Source organism: Scomber japonicus, chromosome 24 (genome assembly GCF_027409825.1).
Source record: "Scomber japonicus isolate fScoJap1 chromosome 24, fScoJap1.pri, whole genome shotgun sequence".
In the NCBI taxonomy this organism is placed as follows: Eukaryota; Metazoa; Chordata; class Actinopteri; order Scombriformes; family Scombridae; genus Scomber; species Scomber japonicus.
The window spans coordinates 10,828,402-10,844,417 of record NC_070601.1 but is presented as its reverse complement, the minus strand read 5'-3'; positions in this window follow the sequence as shown (position 1 = coordinate 10,844,417).

Genomic DNA, 16,016 nt, shown 5'->3' with positions numbered 1-16,016 from the left:
ATAGAGTCACCTATTATTGCAGCATTGCATAAATAGAGTCTTTTCATACCCTTTTGCTCAGTATTTACTACATATTCATTAGGGTCATTTCATATAGAAGACTGCAACAAAAGCATTTTTATATACTGTGTAAAACTCAATATACCATAAAAAGATAAGTATTAGTTCATGGTATGACATACAGAAAATAACAGAGAGCAAGTGTGGATCTCTAGAGAGACATAATGGTAGGTACTGTACAGAAGCCACACTATCAAAAGATACAACACCTGAGGGACAATGACAATTCACCTGTGTGGACTCAATGACAAATCAATAACAAATGCACATCATGGCAGTCTCGATCCCAACCTGAAACTGGGATAGTGAAAAACTCTTTTCAGTGAAAGACTACAAAGAGGACATTATGCAACTTTTATTAGAATCTTGGTTGTCCTTTTATACCCGGTTCGCCTTTCAGCTGTTCTCAGCTGCTCCTCTAAGTTAGACAAGTTCATGTCCTAATAACTAATGAGTTGCCCCACTTAAAATGCCATATTTCATTAAAGTGTAACATTAAAATTTAAATGATGCCCAAATGTCAAAACATGACCTGAAGATGCAAAAGAAACATGAAATATGAATTTGAAGTAGGTAAAAAATAAAATAAATATAATGTTCAATTTGTTTTAGCCTAATTTACTTGTTCTCCTTTACGTCTCCAAGTACTTTTGATACCCATAACATATCCTAAGATCTGTATATTATGCAGAGCAAGATGGACTTTATCAAATTTCAACTTCATACCAGCTCAGTTACTGATACATTTACATCTCCCCTTGCATTTTTTTTGTCCTCTTAGGAACTCGACAGAGAAACTTATAACTCAAGAAAATAACCAGTTGATATTCAAGGCAAGTAACGAGTTTGAAAAATGATTTTATCCACATTGGTGACTCTGGAGTTTTGCAAATATATACAGTACAGTGTAGTTTGGTAGGAGAAGTATAATCAAACAGAGAGGTTAGTGGGCACGGGTTAGACTGCAACATCAGAGGAAAGAAATAATATGTTCAGCCAACATCTGAGACCTTTTTCTATTAAAATGAAGGCCATTTCATTTTAGTAGGGATGGCCTTGCCCAGAGAAAAACAAAACAACTTGGATCTCAATATCAACACAGCAGTGTGTTAGAGTCAGTAGTGTGGTGTTAATGGACTCTTCTCTGTGGCAGGTTGGAAGAGGACATTAATAAGCTCTCTGAAGATAGAGTCAAAGGGGAAAACATGGAGGTAAGCCTGAGGTCATCTGCATTCATGAACAATACAGGTTTGTAGTTTCCATTATTTAACTATGTTGTTCTGTTGTTGTTACAAAGAGTATGTGAGTATCCATAAACCAAAGTTCTCGGCAGACTGGTTTCACTTGTTGACATAATAAAAGAGGAGCTAAAAAATAACTTTAGGTTAAATTTCTATTTGTCTGGTGTCATAAGAGATTTGGGGGGTAATGCTCTCAGGTCAGAACAATGGGAGGTTTTTTCTTTTCTTCCCTTTCTGCTGACAAGGTGTCAGTGCATCACATACCACAGCTACAGACAGTCGGGGTAGTAATGTTGAAGTCAGCAGAGAGTAAGAGTCAGAGGAGGAGAAGGAAGTAAAATGAACAGCTTATTTAGTGCAACATGGTGAGTCAGAGAAGTAACCCATGGCTACAGTCACTAAATGCAGGTTTCCATTCAAATCAACACATTTCACAATGTAAACCAGATTCATCATGATAAACACTTAGAACCTCTGATGACTATGCTGTCCAATTACAATCATTTAGCAACTAATTTTAATCAAGAGCTTTAACATTGGTGACAGACACAAATACATAAGCCACTCATTTTGCTACTGCTGTGACAGTTTTATCATTAGCAAAAAAAGACTGAAGGTGGAAGTGGTCAAGTTTCTAAAGCATGTGTATTTTAAACAGAATTAGTCCTCTGTGCCCTTGGGCTACATTTTTAACAATGAATTCACACCATTGAGTTTCTATTATTCTGTCTCAATAGCAGCTAAATGAAGCTTAATGCAGAAGACTGGCTCATTCACAAGTCTGTACCTTCTACTATTTTACTCACTGCTCTTTCTAATCAGTTTAAACCACTTCAAGTTGAATTTCCCCTCCCATGAATCACAGTTTGCTACAGCGATCAGAGGTGTAGACTGGAGTTGATTCCAGGTTGTAGGATCAGACCTGAGTTATTGTGACTGTGCTTTATGTTAGAGGGTTATTGTTTCATGAGTGGGGTTTACCCACATGGACTGAGACAGTAAAGTCTCTTCTCAACTGGATGCAAATTTTAAATTATGTAATATTAATCTAGTTACTGCCCCCCCCCCCACACACACACACATCATAAGGATTCTCAATGGGGTAAAGGTCTGGACTCTGTGGTGGCCAATCCATGTGTGAAAATGAAGTCTCATGCTCCTTGAATCACTCTCACAATTTGAGCCTGATGAATCCTGGCATTGTCTTCTTGGAATATTTCCGTGCCATCAGGGAAGAATAAATCCATTGATGGAATAACCTGGTCAATCAGTATATTCAGGTAGTCAGCTGACCTCATTCTTTGGGCACAAAATGTTGCTGAACCTAGACCTGACCAACTGCAGCAACCCCAGATCATACAGTAGCACTGCCCCCACAGGCTTGTACAGTAGGCACCCTGCATGATGGGTGCATCACTTCATCTGCCTCTCTTCTTACCCTGATGCGCCCATCACTCTGGAACAGGGTGAATCTGGACTCATCAGACCACATGACTTTTTTCCATTGCTCCAGAGTCCAATATTTATGCTCCTTAGCAAATGTTCTGATTAGCCTCACTGATTAGTGGTTTTCTTAAGGCTACACAGCTGTTCAGTCCCAATCCCTTGAGTTCCCTTCACATTGTGCGTGTGGAAATGCTCTTACTATGAAACATAGCTCTGAGTTCACCAAACGTTTCACTAAACTTAAACGTTTGGTGAAATCAAATCATAGAAAAACAACAGTTGAACTCAGGGCTATGTTTAATAGGGGCATGCACGGGCATATTCCAAGATGACAATGCCAGGATTCATCAGGCTCAAATTGTGAGAGTGGTTCAGGGAGCATGAGACATCATGTTCACTCCACAGAGTCCAGACCTTTACCCCATTGACAATCTTTGGGATATGCTGGAGAAGGCTTTGCACAGTGGTCCAACTCTCCCATCATCAATACAAGATCTTAATGAAAAATGAATGCAACACTGGACACAAATAAATCTTGTGACATTGCAGAAGCTTATCGAAACAATGCCACAGCGAATGTGTGCCATAATTTTTTTTGTGGTGGCGACAGGATTGGTTAAAGTTGAAATAAAACTGTTAGCAGAATCAGATAACCTGCACATACATCTAGATATAAGATTTTGTATGTTATGCTGCCGTTTCTGTAGCAACACCACAGGTAGGCAGTGCAGCATACAGTGGGGTACAACAAGCTTTAAAAAGAGAGGTCTTCACAGTCACTGAACACATCTAAATTCATTAGCCAACATGTTTGTTTGTGCAGACAACTTTCCACACTGTCCTCATCATCCGATAGATCATTGGTTACGTAATGGTCTAAATATTTAGCCTCGATACACAATTTAAGGGCAATGCTGGACAAGATGAAGTCAATAAATACTAATTTCTATCGTCCCTACTTCTGACTATCATATCACTCTTACTTACATTATATTTGCTGTCAAAATCTGTAACATATGGTGAGCACACCCTCAACAGTTATTGAAGACCAGTACTACCAAATCATATCTGTACATAAGATGGTTAATGAGATAATTACCAACCATACAACCTGTTATGCATCCTTTTAACTGCACTGACGGATCATTCATATAGATGTTGAAAAGACAAAGAGACAAAACATTGCCTTGTTGAACTCAGTTATTCACATGAAATACACCAGACCTGTGTCACCTATTGTAATACACAGTTGCCCATTCACATGTTTAAGATTAATGACATATAGGGCAAACATCACATTACATAGCTGCCATTCTTATAACATATACATATCTTACATATAGTTGCCTTTCATATGTCATAATGGCAGTACCATATAAGATAAGCCGTCACTGCGTCATTTTCCACATTTCCACAAGTAACATTACATAAAATACAAGCCGCATTTCACAAATATTGATAGCATCATCTTCCATAATTAACTTTGTCAAATGATCCCTAGTTAGCCGTTCAATATTTTATTCATGCAGGTGCCCCTTATTTTAGCCCAAAACACCTCCTGCCTGTTATTTAATTTTAGAATAAATTGTTTGTAATTGGCTATTTTGGTCATTTCTACCCACCACTCATTAAAAGGGTTTACTCCTAATATGCAGAGTGTTTGGCTCTGTAGCAGCTCCATACCAAGTACTTTGTTGAGGAATGTTGTTTGTTTTTTCCCAGAATTCCCAGAAATGTTGCATTCATAAACCATGTGTATGAGTGTGCCTGTACTCTTTTCACAACTCGAGCATATATCTGAATCCTGTAGTCGTAGTCTTGCCTTCTTACAGGGAGCAGTAACCCCACACACACACCAAGCTCTCTTGGGACCACTTATTGTCTTTAGGTGAGATCGTCTCAGCCTCAGATTTCTGTCTGTAGTAAATTATGAGAGGCATACAATGTAATTCAACCAAGATTTTGTATTGAGTATTCAAAGTTGCCCTTCTTTCAAGAGAGTAACTATGAATAACCATGATTTTTTTGAATGTTCTTTCTTCTTGGGATCAACTGTTGTCCGTGCTTAGATGCTTGTGAACAAGTTGAAAACAAAAGAGAAAGAAATAGCCAGCAGTCATTCCCAAATCCCAATCTGCACCTGATTCTGTGTGCATAAATAATAATTAAAAAAGAGAATGCATGCAGTTTCCTGGGGTTGCAATCTTCTATTTTCACAAAATACCAGCAAAGCATCCATTCCCAGCTTTATTGTCAAGGGATAAAGGGTTTTCTTCTTCTTTTTTGCCAGCTGTACATATTGATAGCAGACAGTTAGACACAGCTCACAGTGTCACAGTCTGGACACTTATTCCAGCATCCCTTGGCTATATTGTACGTCAGAAGATATGATGTGCAATATTCTCAGACCAAGAAATGAATCCGCAGGGATTTCTTTGTGGCTTGTCCAGATAATCCTTTTGGTCAAAGAAAAAGAAACCCTCTGCTTTCGCTTTAGGCGTCAGGGGGATTCTTGGAGGAGGCAGTTTTCATTTCAATTGTGGTTCATACTCGTGGGGCCTGTTTACCTTGCTGCGATCCAGTTAAGAGATATGGAGTGAATGGCTGAGAATCTCAAGTATAAAGCACTTCAAGTAAATCGGCAAAGATTGATTCAAGGATAAAGTTTTCTCTTTTTATTAATTGGATTGGAATGTTCAGCAATGTCGAGACAAGGGGAGGCGGGGGCAGGTAAAAGGGAAGGAGAGGAACTCAATTTTAAGCATTTCCTCTGCAGTTTACCAGCCAGGGAAGGGTATATATATATTTTATTTTATTTTATTTTTTCATTATTTAAGTTCCCCAGGGCTGTCAGCAAACCTCTAAGATTTAAACTGAAAACCATATTGTCTAATGTGGTATGAATGCTGAATAATACTAAAACTATTTCTTTATCAGAGATGTTTTCATGTCTAACGTGTGTGTGTGTGTGTGTGTGTGTGTGTGTGTTTATGCTTACGGGCACGCTGTGTGTGTGTGTGTTTATGCTTATGGGCACGCATACAGGCGTGTTTGTGTGTGACAAGGCACTGAGTTGCTCCCTTTCCTAGAAGCCCCCCGGGCGCTGGGGAGCATCTGCAGCCCTCTCTTTTCCATATGCCCCGTGCCTCTCAGTCTCACTCAATCATTAATTCAGGGTGATTATGAATTAACAAGCCACCGTCAGTCTTTTCCCTGTCAGATCAGCCTGATTTTTCATCCCTTTTATGATATCTGCATTTCAAGAAAGCGTCTAATTATGTAGGCAAAGCTGTATCAGGTGGACTGTTTGGTATGATGGTGTTGCTATAACTAATATTATTTAGTTTTCAGTTGTTTATTTAGATTATTCCTTTTTTTGAAATTCTCACTCTGGGTTTGATTCTCAGTGTCATGAAGTCAAACTTCTACTGTTTGATGATGTCACTTTTTCATTTGGAACAACCACAACTGTGGATGGAAGACATGTGGATATATTCAATAAGAAGCATACCCAAAAAACAAACAAACAAACAAACAAAAAACGAAAATAAAACAAACCCTAATGTGTGTGTGTATATATAGTGTGTACCACATTGCAACACAAGCACAAATACTCTACATTTCACAGTACATGCTCATTTCCCCAAAGTATGACCGTGATGGAAATCCTCCCCAGGTGATAAAGACAACAGACCTCCCCTTGAGTGGGTTGGGGTTCACTATTTTGCTCAGAAACAGGCAAGGGGACGGATGATTGCCAATACGGGGGCCTGAGCACAGCATCCTCCAGTTGAAGGGCGGTCTCCTTAATCACCATGACACCCTGCTGCTCAGTTGTTTTGGCAAAACAATGTAGACACAAACAGACAGAGCAAACTTGGTTAGGGATGTTCTATTGGGAGTGAGATTTACAAGCTTCAAGCTGCTTTTTTTGGGGTGTCTGACTCTGGATTACAACAAAGTAATATTGCATAATAATACAGTGCAATGCAACTACAGTTTTTTTTTTTTTTTAATCTACCATTAGTTTATTCAATCTACACAGCCTTACACTGTTGTTGAAAAATATGGTACCTCACCTGTCCACTAAGTGCCCTCAGTGAGATTGTCTGCTTTGTCACATCACATGACTCCTGATTAGCTGCCACCTGCATGTGCAGCTGTTTCTAGTTTGGTTGTTAGCATCTGTAGCAGATAAAGAAAGCCTTTTCTACAGACCTTTTGTCAGATCATCTAAAGTGCATTAGCAGCTGAACCATCTCATTTACCTTGAAGGTACCTGCTTTCATATTTACTACTGATGTTCTGCCCACCTCCCAGTTTGTCTCATCCCGCCTTTGTGTTGCCAACCGTAAGCTTACCTAATGATCAAGTGAACTGTTTTAACCTTTTATACTCTGTCACTTAAGCGAACTCTTGGCTTTAATTTTTGTTCCTCGTCTTTTTATGGAACTTAACTATTGTCCTTTTCACAGTCCAAGCAGAAGAGGCAGATAGACAGGTGAAATGACAACGAAAATAGCCTGGTTTAAAAACACATTCATTATTGAAGCAGATATTTTTGTTTTTTTTGTTTTCAGTTTTTTTATGGTTTATGTTTTTGAACATAAGATGTAAGGTCACAGTCTCATAGCTTTTTCTGCAGTTTCTGAAATTGACAAGAAATTATCATTTTTCAGCTGTTTGAAAAGAGGTTCCAAAATGAGAACTGCATTACTTGGCAATAATATGTCCTTTTAGAGAGAATATGTATCTATACATAGTGTAATTAGGGCTGATGTGCAGAATAGATTTATTCATCTTCACAATGTATTTAGAGATCTGTCCTTAATCTTTTGAAATCACAACGCTATCTTTTCCTACCTCTTTCTGTGCTCCAGCTGCCCAAATCTGCAGGATTTCTTGCAGAACACATCCCACTCTTATAATCCACTGTACAGAACCTGCCCAGTCACTCAGAGTCTGTATTCTGCACCATGTACCATTCACATTTCACAAAGAATCTTGATTGAACAATTCTACAAAAAGATTCCAACAAGTGCTGTTTGAGTGTGAGGCATGTTTACAAATGGCAGTTTGGGGCTTTTGTGCACAAACAGTAGACTGTCCAGCACATTACACGTTGGACACACGCAGCCCTAGGGTAAAATAAAAATAAATACATAAATTAAAAAAAACCTGCTGGCAACATCTGCTGCACGTGTGGTGGGATGGAGCCAGCTCGCCTTGTGCAGACCTCTATTACTAGGTTCTGAAGTTGCCATAAGCCCTGTGAGTCAATGAGTGAAAAGTATTTGTGCTTGTTGATGTTTATACTAAAGTTGTGTTTAAATATTATCCCACAGGACATAAAGCCACCTCAGCTGTTCAGCATTTGGAAAATGAGACTTTCCTGATTGGTTTCCAGTGCAGGGACGTTTTACATCAGTGCCATTGAGGGAGGTAGGTCACTTTAAAGTTTTTGATTCACTCAAACTTCAAGAGAAAAATGCATTGTCTAAGTAATTTATACAGTTCTTTTCCGTCACAGGAAATTCAAATGAAGGGAAATATATCATTGAGAAACATGTCCGCCATAGGAAGACACAAAGCCTCCACAGCGCTGTTTCAGCACTTGACTTGGCGACGGTCCATACATTTGGTGAGTCCCATACTTGCTTGATGCTCCCTTGGGGTTATATCGGAGTTAGACTGGGGATGTAGAGAGAATCTAATGGAATTTATATATGGGGGAGTAGATGTGATCCAACTCCCAATGGGCTCAGAAATATGGAGCCAAATAACAGAAAGGCTTCTTCACTTCTCTGTATCACTGCTGGATCAGGATTGCTCAGGTGTATTTTGTGGTGACATTTTTAAACAATGGGCCAAGTTTTAAGGATGAGCTACATGAGTCTGCCTCACTGGACAGACTAGAGCGGCCCAGTGTGCTCTAATGAGCTGCAGTGGTTTCATCTGCTGAGCTAGCAGTAGTCTGACTCGAATGACAAACATCAAGGTTCTGGCACAGTTAGCTTCTGAATATAGTGTTGTATTCAACCAATTTGTTGTACTTATCAGATTTAAAATCTCCCTTCACAACATTGCCCTCAACCACATCATCACCATCCACCCTCCTTAGCCTCATTTTCCATCATCTGTTCAGTGAACTCGTCCAGTGTCCAGTCATCTTTGATACTATATACACAATGATGCTTTCTCAAAAATGTAAAAATCCTGATTAAGCTAATGTTTGAAACTAGAGTTTCTCAGCACTGCTCTTCTCTCTCAATCCAACAACCTAATTGTAATTCCTCCCAATGTAATAGCTGCTAGATTTAAATTCGAAACCCTGAGATATATTGAAGTTTAATTTGAATAAGCCATAACCAATGAAATGCAGAGCACATATCCAATCTCCATCGATGGGAAAATTGTAAATGTAAATATAAGGCACACAGTTATCATACAATGGGAAAAGTACTGAGAAGCATGAATAAGGATAGAGCTGGAGGGGGAGACAGCAACACCGAGGCCAAACAAGGTTATTTAAAATCTTCCACATAATCCAATTTAAAAGGAGCTCACACATTTAAACTCTTACTGTCGTTGCACACCTCAGGTGCTGCATGGAAATAAACTTGGAAAGTGTGCATCCCTGACTGTGCAACCCGGCGTTATGTCATTGTTTGAACAACAATTTGGAGTCTGTCTGGAAGCCAATGCATAGTCTCTAAACCTATTGAGCAATAAATAGTCTACAAACCAAGTAGTTGACTAAATAGCTTAATGATAACACCTTTTCTTGATAGTCTTCTTCTCAGTGAGGCTACTTTCATGAGTTCAAGGACATTCAGAAATCAGAGGTGGGTGGTAATGTGAATGAATGGATGTGTTTTAATTACTGCCTGGCTTAAAACTTCCACCCTGTCTGTGTGTATATGAGATAACTTTGTTCATATCTTATTAGAACTACAAAAAACCATTCATAGTCGTGATAGGTAAGATTTTTTTTTTGGTTGCCTAACCTTCATTTAAATGGCCTGTTCAGTCAGTGCATAATCCTTTCATATGTGGAAAGCAAGCAGCCTTCAGTTATCCATGACAACAACATAAAATCATATGTGGCAAGGTTGTGTACAATGTCCAGAACAAACTCCAGGAATACACACATATACATATGTTATGCATTGTTCAAAAGACATGAAGTTGAAGTGTTAGTGTTGGTAAAATGAAAGTAGTGTAATCCCGTTGCTCCTTGCATTCACCCACATGTTGTCCTTGAGTTGGGAAAGCACTACTGAGTGAGAGTGCTAACCTTGGGTGTGATGGAGTGTCATTCATTTCAGGGAGCTTATGATAATGGTGGTCATGTATCTGCTGGGCTGTTTTTGTACCCACTTTTTGGACTCCCCAATTTCCTCCCACAATTCCTCTCTGGGGGTAATTCACTCTTGCTAAGAGCAGGTTCACAAATAGTTAGATTCAGTCAGACAAGGAAAACCATTAGGAGAACTGTAATGCATTTTTTGGCAAGAGAGTGACCTGAGCATTCATTATGCTGTTCCTTCTTTATTTAGGAGCAACTTCATCAGCAAGCCCTTGTCGTTTAAGGACAAAAACACACTTAAAAAAAAAATCTTATTTGCTTTTTACAAACTAGTTGCCAGCAGGAGAAACGGAGAACATTTCAAATCCAACTTATTTGACACTGCTGTGTCAGTCACGATAAATTGAAGAAAAATCAACAGATCACCATTTGCTTTTCTTTGGCTTGTGTCCCCTTTTGTAAAATGAATTGGACAGCTTTTTTCAAGCCTGAATTATGCATTCATTTTTTTGCTAAATAGAATTACAGTCATAAAACACAGTGCTGAAGTGAAGATTTTTAGCCTAACTGTAAGAAAATTGATTGCTAAAACCAAATAGGGGAAAGCAAAAATTCAACGGTGTTATCACCACTTATGTGAGTGGCTCTATAATTTCAAATTTGAGGCCATGACTTCTATTTGTATTATTATTTCTGAGAACAGAGAATGGCTATTAGCTTGGGGTTTGACATCACTAATGCACAGTCTTCTTCTGTTGACATGAAAATAAACTCTTTCTACCAAATGAGCATCTGTATTCCTCTCCCCACACACTGTACTTGCTCTGATGCCCTCTTCTGAAATAGCTGCTTGCTCATAGCAGCTTCTTTCTCGTGACGTGATCTGGTAATCCATCTTCAAACCTCCCCCCCAACCTGTCCTCTTTCCCTCTCCTGGGTTATCGTAGGCGGATGTGCTCTAGCCCGAATATCATATGCATGAAAAATTTGCCATCCCTGCATTTTTTTGCTTCGTATGTTGCAGCCATAGGTTGCAGCGCGGCAGTTGATGGATAGAATGTGTCACTTGGTGCAGTGCTCAGGGCAAGAGACATGCTTTTGGAGGTGGGGGTTTGTCCCTGAGAGTCAAGGGACTGGAGACTGGAAATTAAAGGCCAAAGACCTGGCCTCCCTGTTAGAGTTAACTACCGTGACCTGACAGGGACACAAAATCCACGAGAGATAGACTTGTCTCTAGATTATCTCGGCTGAGATACCAGACAAAAAAATCAATTATTTAAACTCAGCGGCTATGTTTGAGTAGAAAAATACTACAGAATTTATGCAGCAACAAAAAGACATTTTTGCTTTATGCTGTTGATCTTAAAACCATAAAGGTGTCTTGAAGTTGTCAGAGTTAAGCCTCAGCGGCTCGGTGACTTCATTTTTGTTGTCAGTGACGCACAGCTGCAGCAGTAAATCACATTTTAACTCTCATTACTTAATAATTCATGATCAGTTATCACATTTAATTAATTTCCAGCACTACTTTATTCATCAAATCTACATTCTAAAGGTGCAGTAAGCATAAACTTGAGAAAAAAAAAAATGGTGTGGAATTTTGCAAGATATTCCATTCAGGACTGGACCTGGACCCAACCCCACTCTAGGAACTGACTGGTCACATTCAGTGTGTGGCTGACTCGCTTTTCTGGGCAGGCAATGGGCAAGGCGGCCTTCAGCACTTACAGGTCCTGATGATATTATTTCAACAGGCTCTCAGTGGCTTGGAGAGTCATTGCAGTGGTTTAGAGCTAATGGGCCAGATGTAAGTGCCACCTGGCCAGTGCCGGGTCTCCGTATGCTGCCATTGACAGGGCCAGTCATGCAGAGCCGAGGCTCGGCTGTCTGCTGCTTGTGTTTCTCAGGCACAAAGCTTATTCCAGCTCATTTAGAAAAGCTACTGTGATCAGACGTTATTTAGCAACTTTTTGTGCTTCCGAGTATGTAGTCACTCACTGGTCTACCATTTAAAGGTAATACTTTCTGTAATTATAACTTGAAGCCAGTATTATGTTTTCCTATTATCATGAGACTAACACATCTTGACCAGGGCTCGAGCAGAAGGACCTCCCATAGTCTTGTGCTGATAAAAATAGGATTGGGGAGGATGTTAATTAATTTGGGATGAGAGTTGGGAAAAGAAAAACCCTGTTAACGTTGCAATGAATGTTGATGAACATTAAACTGACTGCATGTTTTATGTAGTGCACAAAATGCTTATTTAACCTCATATACAATATGCACACACACACACACACAAACATTAGCTAGAACCTCAGAATCATGACATGCCTGTCACTGCCAGTATAGACTAACAGAGTGATACACAATGATGATGGAATCCTATGGTGTGACAGTGCAGTTTTTAACGTTGCATGAAAATGCACCGCAGAGCCAAACCCTGATCCGCCAGCCTCTGACCTCATGACAGCAGCAGCTGCCATGAGGAGTTCAACCCAAGTAAATGAGGTAAAGCTGTTAACTTTAATGTTAACATTACCAGTTAACGTTAGACTGTTTGATGTTAACAGTAATATGACTGCTGTTTGCTTGTGTTGTAGCTAACGAGTCACCAGTTGATGTTGCTATTTACACTGAACTGACACTAATGTTAATGTTGGGTAACATTAACTATGAGCAGTCAACATTCTGCAACAGCTCAAATCATGTTACTTATGTTAGAAACAATACATAATTAACTACTCTTCATCCCCTGTGAGACATAAGGTTGTAATGACATTGCATTTCATTCTCAGTAACATGTTGCACCTCTCCCTATGGTAGGTTTATTTTGTCTTTTGTTCCTTCAGCTTAAACACTCCAGTTACTTGGTGACATTATAAATGTTTTTCTCTTGAATAAACATTAATATTATGTCACAAGACAATTTCAGTTCAGCTAGCCACCGAGTATCAAACCAACAGGTGCGCTGTGTGTATGTGTGTGAGAGACGGTGACAGAAATTGGTCCCCGCCTACTCTCAGTCTGTTTAGTTTCTCACTATGTGTGTGTGTGTGTGTGTGTGTGTGTGTGTGTGTGTGTGTGTGTGTGTGTGTGTGTGTGTGTGTATTTACACACACCAATAGATTGTGTAAACACAAGCTATAATTGGCAAACATAGTTACATTGTATGGATTGTGTTCTTTAGGTTAAACTAGCAAATAAGTACTAAGTACCAAATTAATGAATGGATATAGTATACCACACATTAACTGGATGCATAGTGTATTCACTGTATATCCAGGAGGGTGCACTGTAGGCTATACACTGTATAGTATAACTTTGACTTTTTTATTTTCAAATTGCCTCAAATGCCAAAAACTCAAGCAAACATGAGGCAAAAAGAAATTACAGATTTTTGCCAGAGATAAAGAAAACATTCCCATTTGCTGAATTTGATGCAAAGACAGGAATGATGTTCTAGCCAAAACTGTTGTGCTTTTCCAGGTCGTGCAAAAGGGAACAACCTTTACGTTGGTTTGGGAAGTTGCAAAATTTGGACGTGACACTCCAAGAACACAGCAGAACAGCATATCATTCTGACTGGGAAGGCATTCAGGCTGTGAAAGAAAATCAAAGCAGAATACACATGGCTTGTGTGCTGCAAAAGATGTCAGAGTGTCAGATAAAAAAAGATTAAAGCTAGTTAATATATATTACTTTGTCACAAGTGAAGAAGCACTATTCACCATGTTTCCAAACCTAGTTGACTTGCATCTCAAAAACGGTCTGAACATTGGCAACAGCCTGTCACACCTTTGTCCATGCCATACGTCAATCTATGAAGCATTACCTGGTGGAGAAACTAAAAAAAACCACACTACTTCCCTGTCATGTTGATTCAAGTGTGTGTCCCACCGTGAAAGACCAGGAGGTGGTCCACATGACAGAAGTGGAAGATGGTAAAAAAATGTCTATCATTGTGTGGACTATGTTTCATTGGAACATGCCCACATTCAAGGCATCCCATACTTGTTGATTTGAGGAATGGGGGCCTGACGGGGCAAGACTTGAAATCCCGGATGGTTGGCTTCGCATTGGAGTGGCAGCCAAGCTGAAACAACTGTGTCCCTCTCTTGTAACAATCTGGTGTGTGGCTCACAGATTGGAGCTGTCAGCATTTGACAGTATCATATGAGTCCCTCTGCTGGCTGAATTGAAGGAGACACTGAATGGTGTTTACAAGTACTGTTGCCACTCAACAAAGGCTTCCCATGAGCACAGGATTGCTTCCACATATGTCCAGGGCCCTTGGAGGTTTGGTGAAGAACTTTAAAGTTACCCTGCTTTACTTTGCCAAACATGCTAGTGTTCCAAATGACAGGGAGGCCAGTGCAGTGATGAAAGGGAGAGCATTGGTCCCTGACACAGTACAAGATGGTGATTCACTTGGTGTTGGACTATCTTCAGGAGCTGAAGCATCTCAGCCTGCTGTTTCAGAGGGATGGACTGACCTTGCAGTTGGTCTCTGATGAACTACAAATAACAACACTATCACTTGCAGCCATGGAGGTCAGTAACATTTTGTGTAATTACTGAACATTAATGTATTCTATGTGATTTCATGTGAACTGGAAGTGATATAAGCCCTAAATATTAAACATTAAAAAGGTATTTTGTAACGTGTGATTATATTAATTAAAAAGTGTTGTGGTGTGATTGTGTGATAAGAAATATCTAAAATGTGAACAATGTAAGCCTGTGTTGTATGGAATATTACATATTTTCAACATCATTGTAAATATAAGATATGCACATTATAATCATGATATAACTACATTCATTTTTATGGATTAGAATAAGTAAAATTCAATCTCTTTCCGTTTTAATTACAGACCCTGGAAACACCTGGCAGAATGTCCAGCTCAACAGGAGTGATGTACACAATTCCTCCTTCAACTCTTAAATCACCATGTTCATAAAAATAGCAATAATGTGTGTACCTTTATCATTGTTGTTGACAGACTGTTAAACCCCCCAAGTATCAGTCCCTTCTGAACTGCTTTCCACCAAGTCATGCAATTACTTTGCATCTTTGTTTTTTTTCACAGACACAATTGTGAGGATAAGACTAACTGTAACTCCATGTCTGGCAAAAAGACTATGTACTACAAATAGTCAATACTTCTCTCCAGTCAGGCCTTTTTCACAGAGCCCTGATGACTGAAGTTATTAAACAGCCTCACTAATAAATACCTATAAGCCCACATCAAACATTTTTTAAGAATGATAATTGCTTTTTGAGCAATGATGTGTAAAAAACAACAGAACAAAACGAACAACAACAAAAACACCCCCAAAAAAACTGATCTCAGTGCATCATTCGACATGATTAACCCTTAGCAACTTTAATCAACTCAGTAATTTCTTGAACTCCAGTGGCCTTTTTGACAAATTTCAATCAGGTTTCCGACCTAACCACAGTACAGAAACAGCTCTTATTAGAGTGTTAAATGACATAAGGTTGAACACTGACTCAGGCAAGGTGTCAGTTCTGGTCCTGTTGGATCTCAGTGCTGCGTTTGACACTGTGGATCACAGTATACTGTTGAACAGGTTGGAAACTTGGGCAGGACTCAGCGGAACAGTCCTAGACTGGTTCAGGTCCTACTTGGAAGAGCGGAGTTATTTTGTAACCATTGGAAGTTATGAATCTGATCGAGTGGCTATGACATGTGGAGTTCCTCAGGGGTCAGTTCTTGGACCCCTACTGTTCAGTCTATATATGCTGCCCTTGGGTCAAATTCTGCAGAACTCTAATGTAGACTATCACAGTTATGCAGATGACACACAGATATACCTAGCACTGTCCCCAGATGACTACAGTCCAATACAGTCATTGTGTCACTGTTTAGAGCAAGTAACTAATTGGATGAACCAAAATTTCCTTCAATTAAATCAGGACAAAACTGAGGTCA